At 48.7% G+C, this 10,345-nt stretch overlaps 1 long non-coding RNA gene across 1 annotated transcript; it reads left to right on the top strand.

The window, feature by feature from the left end:
• The first annotated feature begins 1,166 nt into the window (after positions 1 to 1,166).
• LOC144331836 (uncharacterized) lies at positions 1,167 to 4,027 on the top strand. The gene is made up of 2 exons (XR_013399398.1): positions 1,167 to 1,279; positions 2,463 to 4,027. It is a non-coding gene; the product is annotated as an uncharacterized LOC144331836 (long non-coding RNA).
• The last annotated feature ends 6,318 nt before the right edge of the window (positions 4,028 to 10,345 follow it).

Raw genomic sequence — 10,345 nt, 5'->3', positions numbered from 1 at the left:
TGAATAAAGTTCTGTGGAGGTGCTGTCCTTGTGCTGGCTTCCTAGACGTTGTGCAATCCCATCAACTCCCTCCAGCCCAGAGGTGGTCAGAATAGTGTGGGCCTGAGCCTGCATATAGTAGTTGGTCCAGTTAGCACTACTGTGGTCCCCTCACCTGCACATTACCATGGAAGTCCCATCAAGTGCACTTTGAGGCCAGGTGGGCTGGGTCATGCCTGGAATCCCAGCACTTTGGGAGGCCGAGGTGGGCAGATCACTTGAGGTCAGGAGTTCAAGACCAGTCTGGCCAACACGGCGAAACCCCATCTCTACTAAAAAATACAAAAATTAGCTGGGCGTGGTGGTGGGTACCTGTAATCCCAGCTACTTGAGAGGATGAGGCAGGAGAATCACTTGAACCTGGGAGGCGGAGGTTGCAGTGAGCTGAGATTGCGCCCCTGCACTCCAGGTGGGGCGACAAAGCAAGACTGTCTCAAAAAATAATAAATAAATAAATAAATAAATAAATAAATGCACTTTGAAAGAGAAATGGGGTGAAGGAATGCTGATCTTCCACTCAGTGACTCTGTAGCCCCTCTGGGCTTCTCTTCACCCAAGTGAGTTCAAGTCTAGTGTAATTTTCCTACACCTAGCCCCCAAACACAAGCCTTAGTTGGTGGATGGGTTTAGAAACAGAGATCTGTTCCTCCCTGGAAGAAAATGAGCTGGCCTGTCAGTTCCTAACTTGGTAAGAGAGTGAAACTCCACCTCAAAAAAAATAATAAAAAATAATAAATTAAACTAAATCTTTAAGTTCACCAATAACAACAGATGAAAAATATTCCATCCAATGGGTGGAACATCATTTACTCAACTGTTCTTGCTTGTTGAAATATTTATCCAATGGGGACAATTTTTAGGTTCTTGGTACATTTTGCCTTCTGACTGAGTCATCATGGTGCATCACCTAAAGAATTTCAGAGATATGTAACTCTCACTGTAACCTCACATGCTGACCTTAGCACCCACCTGCATGTGAGATTTAGTGAGTTCTCACTAAATGCTTGATGACTGCTGGACATCAGCAGATAGTCACTGAGTCCTGGTACCTGTCCTGCACCTTGCTTGGGACTGGAGATAATAAGCCAAGCAGTTAAGGTCCGGCACTGCCCGCCAATCCCCCCTTCTTTTTTTTTTTTTTTTGTGTGTGTGTGTGTGTGTGTGAGATGGAGCCTCGCTCTGTCGCCCAGGCTGGAGCACAGTGGCACAATCTTGGCTCACTGCAACCTCTGCCTCCCGGGTTCAAGCAGTTCTCCCTGCCTAAGCCTCCTGAGTAGCTGGGATTACAGGCGCCTGCCACCATACCTAGCTGATTTTTGTATTTTTAGTAGAGACAGGGTTTCACCATGTTGGCCAGGCTGGTCTTGAACTCTTGACCTCAGGTGATCTGCCCACTTCAGCCTCCCAAAGTGCTGGAATTACAGGTGCGAGCTACCGTGCCGACACCCCCGCCTTTTTTTTTTTTTTTTTGGTTTTTTTTTTTGCTGCCACCATGCTGGGCCTAAGATTCCAGCCTGTAAGGAGCTACATCCCATCCACTATGTGTGTGTTGTGGAGGCAGTGGGTGTGTTGGGGTGGGTGCTCAGTAAACCAGTACGGAGACTGAATTACACAGGATTACAAATTGTGAGAAATTGTGACAGACTCCGTGGGAGATGCATGGAAGTGGGTGGTCAGGGAAGGTCTCTCTGGGGAGGTGACAGGTTAAAACCTAGAGAATAAGAAGCCAGCCATGAAATAAGGCAAGGATAGCTGGCTTTGGGTGACTGGGTGGATGGGGGTACTGCTCAGCAGAGTGGGAACTGGGAGAAGATGGAGGATTGAAAATTTTGCTTTAGGCCGGGCGTGGTGGCTCACGCTTGTAATCCCAGCACTTTGGGAGCCCAAGGCAGGTTGATCACAAGGTCAGGAGATTGAGACCATCCTAGCTAACACGGTGAAACTCCGTCTCTACTGAAAATACAAAAAAAATTAGCCGGGTGTGATGGTGGGCTCCTGTAATCCCAGCTACTCAGGAGGCTGAGGCAAGACAATAGTGTGAACCCGGGAGGCGGAGCTTGCAGTGAGCCAAGATCGTGCCACTGCACTCCAGCCTGGACAAAAGAGTGAGACTCTGTCTCCAAAAAAAAAAAAAAAAAAAAAAGAAAGAAAATTCTGATTTATGGCTGGGTGCAATGGCTCAAGCCTGTAATCTCAGGACTTTGGGAGGCCAAGGCGGGCAGATCACCTGAGGCTGGGTGATTTTTAGGAGAGACCTGCCTGACCAACATGGAGAAACCCCACCTCTGCTAAAAATACAAAATCAGCTGGGCGTGATGGTGCACACCTGTAATCCCAGCTACTCGGGAGACTGTGGCAGCAGAACTGCTTGAACCCGGGAGGTAGAGGTTGTGGTGAGACAAGATCGCACCATTGCACTCCAGCCTGGGCAGCAAGAGCAAAACTCAATCTCAAAAAAAAAAAAAAAAAAAGAAAAAGAAAAGAAAAAAATCTGTTTGACCAGACATGTTAATTTCATTTTATTTTTTTAGACAGTCACTCCATCACCCAGGCTGGGGCACAGTGGTCTAATCTTGGCTTACTGCAACCTCCACCTCCCCAGTTCAAGCTATTGTGTCTCAGCCTCCCAAGTAGCTGGAATTATATGTGGGTGCCACCACACCTGGCTAATTTTTTGTATTTTTAGTACAGATGGGGTTTCGCCATGTTGGCCAGGCTAGTCTTGAACTCCTGACCTCAACTGCTGAGATGACAGGCATAAGCCGCCACGCCCAGCCAGACATGTTAAATTTGAGATCAGTGGTTACCCAAGTGGAGATCAGGAACTTGGAGTGCTGGCGACTTAGTACTGGGAGTCATGGGATACAAGCGGCGTTTAAAATTAGGAGCCTAGGCAAGATCTCCCCGGGCCTGAGTGGAGATAGGGGCCCAAGGTACTGATCTGGCCCAAGGGAAGGGTCTGGCAGAAGAGACAGAAGGGATCAGGCAGGGCTTTGGACCTCTAGGCTTGATGGCCACCTGCTGCTGGGCCTCTGGCCTGGAGGCCGTCGGGACCGAATGTGCACAGAGAATGAGAAGTGAGCAAGTAGACAGCGAGGATAGTACAGGGCTTTGAAGGCGTCTGCCACGGAGGCGGGAAGGGATGGGGTGGAGGCTCAGGAGACTTGAAGCTCCAAGAGGACGTTGATAAAAGACCTGAGCGCTGGCCGGGTGGGGAGGCTCAGGCCTGTAATCCCAGCACTTTGGGAGGCCAAGGCTGGATGGAGGACTGCTTGAGCTCAGGAGCTCCAGACCAGCCTGGGAAACGTTGTAAGAGCCTTTCTCAAAAAATTAACAAATTAGCCGAGTGTGGTGATGGGCGCCCGTAGCTACTCAGGAAGCCAAGGTGGGAGAATCACTTGAGCCTGGGAGGTCGAGGCTGTAGTGAGCTGTGATTGCGCCACTGCAGTCCAACCTGGGCGACAGAGCAAGACCCTGCCTCGAAAATAAATAAGACTTGAAAACCCAGTATGGGAATGGCCCTGAGCTGTGGCTTAGAGGGTAAAGGAGGCGGTCCAGAGAGAAACCCTTCGAGAAAATGGGGCTTCGAGGCTGAGGGAGCTCGGGCCAGAGAAGGCGCCAGCGGGAGATGGCACAACTAGCCAGGGCCCTATACTGGGCAGGCAACCCTTGCGGGCATTCACACCTGGCGCCAGTGAACAACAATTCCCAGCATGCCACGCCCCGTTTCCAGGGCGGGCTGCGGAACCTGGAAGTGGTCACAGAACTCTGGCGCGGCTCCATAGTCTGAGTTGTCAGCCGGTTGCTTTTTCGTGCTCGGTAGTCGCCACCGCCGCGCGCCAAGGGGAAGCGACAGCACCAGAAGGCCAATATATAAGTTGAGCCTCAGTCGGAAGGGGCGCTCCACTCGGCCTCAGTGACCCGCCTGTCCCGCACTGCGCGCCGCTCGCCTTCCCTCTCAGCTAGTCCCCAGAGCCCAGCCCAAAGGTCACTTCCTCCCGGAAGCTGCCGCCCTCTCTCCAGGCAGGGTGATTACCCTCGGGCCGTCGCGCTCTCCTGGGGTCGCGGCTCCGATGACGTCAGCTGCGGGCTCCAGCGCAGCCCAGTCTTTCCTTTACTCTGGTTCTGCCCTGACCGTCCCCCGTCGGTTCGCGAGTTTTGCCCCTGAATGAGTAGTCTCTCCCTCTTCTGTACTTCGCGTCTCCCTGTGTTCTTTTTCATGCCGATCAGCCTGCACAAGTGCTACAGAGCCTTCTAATTTTAAAGCAAACCAGGCCGGGCGCGGTGGCTCACTTGTAATCCCAGCACTTTGGGAGGGCAAGGTGGGCGGATCACCTGAGGTCAGGAGTTCAAGACCAGCCTGGCCAACATGGTGAAACCCTGTCTCTACTAAAAATTCAAAAATTAGCCGGGCGTGGTGACGGGCACCTGTAATCCTAGCTACTTGGGAGGCTGAGGCAGAAGAATCGCTTGAACCCGGGAGGCAGAGATTGCAGTGAGCCAAGATCATGTCACTGCACTCCAGCCTGGGCAACAGAGCGAGACTCTGTCTCAAAAATAATAAAATAAATCCACCCGTGCCTCGTGCCCCACATTCCCCTCCCGCTGCCGCCATGGTTTCTTTCTGTTCAGAACAAGTGAGAGACCCGTGGCTTCATGCTGTTTTCTGAGTCTCTTGGAACCCCTCAAGTTCGACCCCAGAACTGCTCATCATGTTCCCAGCTCCATTTTTTTTTTTTTTTAAATGTCGCCCTCTCTCGCCAGGCTGGAGTGCAGTGGCGCGATCTCGGCTCACTGCAACCTCCGCCTCCCGGGTTCAAGTGATTCGCCTGCCTAAGCCTCCTCGGCAGCTGGGACTAGAGGCGTGCGCCACCACGCCCAGCTAATTTTTGTATTTTTTTTAGTAGACATAGGGTTTCACCATGTTGACCAGGATGGTCTCGATCTCTTGACCTCGTGATCCGCCCGCCTCTGCCTCCCAAAGTGCTGGGATTACAGGCCCCAGCGACTTCTTGTTGCTAAATCTAGTATTCAATCCTCAGTTCTTCAGTTTCACTCTTGTTGCCCAGGCTGGAGTGCAATGGTGCAGTCTGGGCTCACTGCAACCTCCACTTCTGGGGTTCAAGTGATTCTCCTGCCTCAGCCTCCTGAGTAGCTGGGATTACAGGCTTGCACCACCACACCCGGCTAATTTTGTATTTTTAGGAGAGACGGGGTTTCTCCATGTTGGTCAGGCTCACCTCAAACTCCCCACCTCAGGTGATCTGCCCGCCTCAGCTTCCCAAAGTGCTGGGATTACAGGCTTGAACCACCGCGCCCGGCCAGCCTCAGTCCTCATTTTGTTGGGCTTCTTTACAGTATGTCACACCGTTGACCACTCCCTCCTTGTGAAACCCTTCTTTGGTATCTGGGATGTCACATTCTTTTTGTGTCCATCGACTTCAGCGGTCTCTCTTTTCCCAGTCTCCTTTCTGGACCCTCCTCCCTTCTCTCAGATCTCATGGTTTATTTTCCATAAACATACCCTGTGGGTGATATAATTTCCCAGTCATCTATAAGTTGCTTTCTCCAGTCTTGTGTAGTTAGTGACCTACTTGATATCTCCACTGGAGGACTGATAGACATCTCAAATTTAATATGCCTTAAACAGAACTCTTGATTTTCAGCTCCTGAGCCTGCTCCTCCCTGTAAACTAAAAATAAAATCCTAACTCCCCCCCTACCCCCGCCACTGGCTGAACAGACACCCGTGTGGACAAGAGAACCCCAGGAAAACCTTAAAACTGAGTTCCTGGGCATGATGGGATGGAGGTCAGCCGTACCTTGTAATATCCCCCTCCGTTTTGTGGCTTAGACACAACTAACCAGCATTAATGCTGAAATAGAGATCATGTAATTGACAAAACAGACTCTTTGTGGCAATAAGATACCAAATTATAAACAGAACCTACAGTCATGCCAGACAACTTCCCTGGTTAAGTCATCCACCACCCCTACACTTAAAGAATAAACTGTAGTCTAACTGCCACAAGGTTTTTCTTTTTCTCTAGCAGCTAAACAAGCACTGGCTTTCAGATAAGCAATATTAAAACAATTGTAGTCCACCAGCACAGACACTGACTAACTGAACCCCTGTTCTACCAGTCAGAACTGCAGCTTTGATTGCATAAGAGACTGATTTCAGTGACTTTCTCCTGAGAAGAAGACCACCGACCATGGACAGACCCTGGCCGGTTTACAGAGGCTGCTCCTTTGCATGCCCTCTGGTCCTGAAAAGATCTTTTGATGATAAGGCCTAATTAGAATACATTTAAATGTTAAGTCTCCACCTTAAAGAGAACATGGGTCATATGTTACATGCTTATTTAATATGCATATGTCAAGACTATCTTCATGAATATTCAGAGCTCCTTCTGTAACCTGTTGAATATATATATGGTTAGCCAACTTCTTCAGCATAAGGCTGCTCCTCTTCCAGCCCCTCCTCCTTCAGGGTGCCTATCTCTGGGATTCAGCTGGAGGCCGTTCTTCCCAGCCTGCTGGATGGCCATTTTGCTGGCTGTAACCCATTATAAGAAATAAAATCTGCTTTCTAACTTTGTAGATTTTTTTATTTTTTTAAAGTTAACATTCCCTATCCTTCAGATTTCAGTGGTCACACCATTACCCGGTTTGCCCAGGTCAGATCTCTGGGAGTTGGCCTTGGTACCTCTCACCACTTCCTGTCCATCAGGAGGTCCTGCTGGCTCTTTCAGGAGCTCACCACTTCTCACATCGTCCACTGCTCCCCCATAGGTGGAGATTTTTTTGGTTTTTGTTTTGTTTGTTTTTGAGACAGGGTCTCCCTCTGTCCCTCAGGCTGCAGTGTAGTGGCCTCTGGAGTAACTGGGGCCACAGGTGCGAGCTGTCACACCCGGCTAAGTTTTAAATTTTTTTGTAGAAACAGATTATCACTTTGTTGCCCCAGCTGGTCTCTAGCTTCTGGACTCAAGTGATCTTCTTGCCTTGACCTCCCGAAGTGTTGGGATTATAGGTGTGAGCCACTGTGCCTGGCCTCCATGTCTGTTGTGTAAGTGTTTTTAGTTTTTTTTTGAGAAGGGATCTCACTCTGTCTCCCAGGCTGGAGTACAGTGGTGCGATCTCGGCTCACTGCAACCTCTGCCTTCGGGGTTCAGGCAATTCTCTGCCTCAGCCTCCCAAGTAGCTGGGATTACAGGCACCCGCCCCCATCACACCTGGCTAATTTTTGTATTTTTAGTAGAGACGGGGTTTCACCACGTTGGCCAGGCTTGTCTCAAGCTCCTGACCTCTAGTGATTCGTCTGCCTCGGGCTCCCAAAGTGTTGGGATTACAGGCGTGAGCCACCGTGCCCAGCCCATAGTAGGTATTTAATAAGCATTTGCTGAATGAGCAAAGATTATTCACTTCCAAAGACTCTGTCCTCTTTATAAAGGTGGTGGTTGTAGCATTATCTTCCTCTTTTCTTTAGGTGCATTATCTGTGCTAAATATACTCACTTTTATGGTGGCAAGAAGCTCGGTGAGGCATGCGGTCTTTCTGTTCCCCCTTGGGGGAGTGGTATTAAGGAACAGTGTCTTCAGGATAGAGTGAGCTGTAAAAATAGACAACAAGAACGCTGAAACTATGGTAGACAAATGGGCTGAGGACACAGTTCAAGAAATAGAAATACACTCGGCCGGGCGCGGTGGCTCAAGCCTGTAATCCCAGCACTTTAGGAGGCCGAGGCAGGTGGATCACGAGGTCAGGAGATCGAGACCATCCTGGCTAACATGGTAAAACCCCGTCTCTACTAAAAAATACAAAAAACTAGCTGGGCGAGGTGGCGGGCGCCTGTAGTCCCAGCTACACGGGAGGCTGAGGCAGGAGAATGGTGTAAACCTGGGAGGCAGAGCTTGCAGTGAGCTGAGATCCGAGCTGAGATCTGGCCACTGCACTCCAGCCGGGGCAACAGAGCAAGACTCCGTCTCAAAAAAAAAAAAAAAAGAAAAAAAAGAAATACACTCAAGAAAGAAGAACATGCTTCATCTTAGTGGCGATTTTTGTAAAATGTAGATTAAAATATTTCCCAATGCTGAGAGCTAAGTAAAACATAAATAAAATACAAAATCACATATACATTTAAATGTTTTTTCTCTATCAAGTTTATAAGGAATAAAAAGAATAATATTTTTAGCTATCAAAACTATCAAGACTACAATAACAAGAGCACTGTCATAATTTTAATGGGAGTAAAAAAGTACAAACTTTTTCCTGTAAGTTCTTTTTTGGTGTACCCCAAGTGTTTTGGTTTATATCTATTAAAAGTTTTTCAATCCACCGCAATTGCTGTACTTAAAAATTTGCACAATTTTTTTCATAGGCTGCAACTGAATTGTTAGTAGGAGCACATAGACAAAATACTTCACAGAGTAAGATTTCTGGGTTTTTTTTTTTTTTTTTTGAGACTGAGTCTCACTCTGTCGCCCAGGCTGGAGTGCAGTGGCACTATCTCGGCTCACTGCAAGCTCCGCCTCCCGGGGTTCACACCATTCTCCTGCCTCAGCCTCCCGAGTTGCTGGGACTACACGTGCCCGCCACCACAACCGGCTAATTTTTTTGTATTTTTAGTAGAGACGGGGTTTCACTGTGTTAGCCAGGATGGTCTCAATCTCTTGACCTCATGATCCGCCCGCCTCGGCCTCCCAAATTGCTGGGATTACAGGTGTGAGCCACTGAACCCGGCCAAGATTTCTGTTTTTTATTTCATTTTAAACAGATCTCCCACAAACAAACTTTTGTCGTTTACCTTTTGACCACTGCAGATAAGAGTTTTGCGAGTTTACCTTTCCTTTGTAATTGTTCTCTGATGCTGTCTGATAGTGAATCTGCCCCTTGTGGATGTGGGATTATGTGTAAAAGTGTGCCTTGAAGATGTGGCCCTTCAGGTCATGTTGGGAGAAGATGCAGAGTCCTTGTCAAGATGTTAGGAGCTTGCCTTGGTGTTAAGATCCTGCTCTGGTGCTTCGCCAGGGTGGCACCACCACTATTGCAGTTGGAGGAGAAGGTTGGTGAGAAAGGGAGGTGACCGAGTTGCCCAGAGAGGGCTTCCTGGAACAGCATCTCAGGAGCCATGAGATGGCTCAGCCAGCCATTCTCCTGCCTCAGCCTCCGGAGTAGCTGGGACTACAGGTGCCCGCCACCTCGCCCGGCTAGTTTTTTGTATTTTTTAGTAGAGACGGGGTTTCACCGTGTTAGCCAGGATGGTCTCGATCTCCTGACCTCGTGATCCGCCCGTCTCGGCCTCCCAAAGTGCTGGGATTACAGGCTTGAGCCACCATGCCAGGCTCAGCCAGCCCACAAGCCTGACCAGGTTGCCTGGCAACTGACCAAAATTGAAATCACAAAGTGCTGGGATTACAAGCGTAAGCCACCGCGCCCAGCCTGTTTTCCTTATCTTTAATTTGGTGGGGCTTGGTCCTGGGACTACAGCCCAAGACTCAGAGGTTGTTGGTGCCTTTTTGACCTGAGTATAGTGGGTTCATTCTTTCTCGGCTGTGTGGACAGCAGTCTCGGTGGTTAACAGCACGAGATAGGGGCCTTCCCAGGTGGGCTCGAGTTTCTTTTCCTCTCACCTTTTGATGAGAACGTGGTCCTCGGGTTGCAGCTGGTGCAATGGAAATTCTAGTGGTGGCACCTGTGCTGAGTCCTTTGATCTTAAGGTAGAGGAGAGATCAAGTATATAATTTCTGAGGAACTGATCCTTAGTTTCAAACGTAGGAACATCAGCTGAGGTATGTAAATAAGGCAATCCATATAACATTTCATATGGAGACAGGCCTATATCCTTTTGAGGAGCTGTCCTGATTCTCAATAAGGCAATGGGAAGACATTTGGTCCATGGTAAACGAGTTTCTAGAGCTAATTTGGTTAAGTGGTTCTTAAAGGTCTGATTCATCCTTTCTACTCTCCTTGATGAAGGTGGATACCAAGGAGTATAATACTCCCCTCTAATGTTTAAAACTTGGGATAGCTTCTTAATGACATGGGCTGTGAAATGGGTTCTATTGTCCGAGTCAGTATTCTCTATTAGCCTAAATTTGGGCACTATATTCTCAATTAATGCTTTAATTACATTATTAGCTATTGCATTTGAAAAGGAGATAGCTTTGATCCAGTGAGTGAGATGATCTACTATTAGCAACAAATGCTATAGGTGACTGATTGTGGTCATTTCAGTGTAGTTAATTTGAGCACTTTGGAATGGCCTTAGTCCTGGATCCCTCCCCAGCTTAACTCCATCCCCATAC

The sequence above is a fragment of the Macaca mulatta genome, chromosome 10 (genome assembly GCF_049350105.2).
Source record: "Macaca mulatta isolate MMU2019108-1 chromosome 10, T2T-MMU8v2.0, whole genome shotgun sequence".
NCBI classification, from domain to species: domain Eukaryota; kingdom Metazoa; phylum Chordata; class Mammalia; order Primates; family Cercopithecidae; genus Macaca; species Macaca mulatta.
This window is presented reverse-complemented; position numbering and strand designations above follow the sequence as displayed.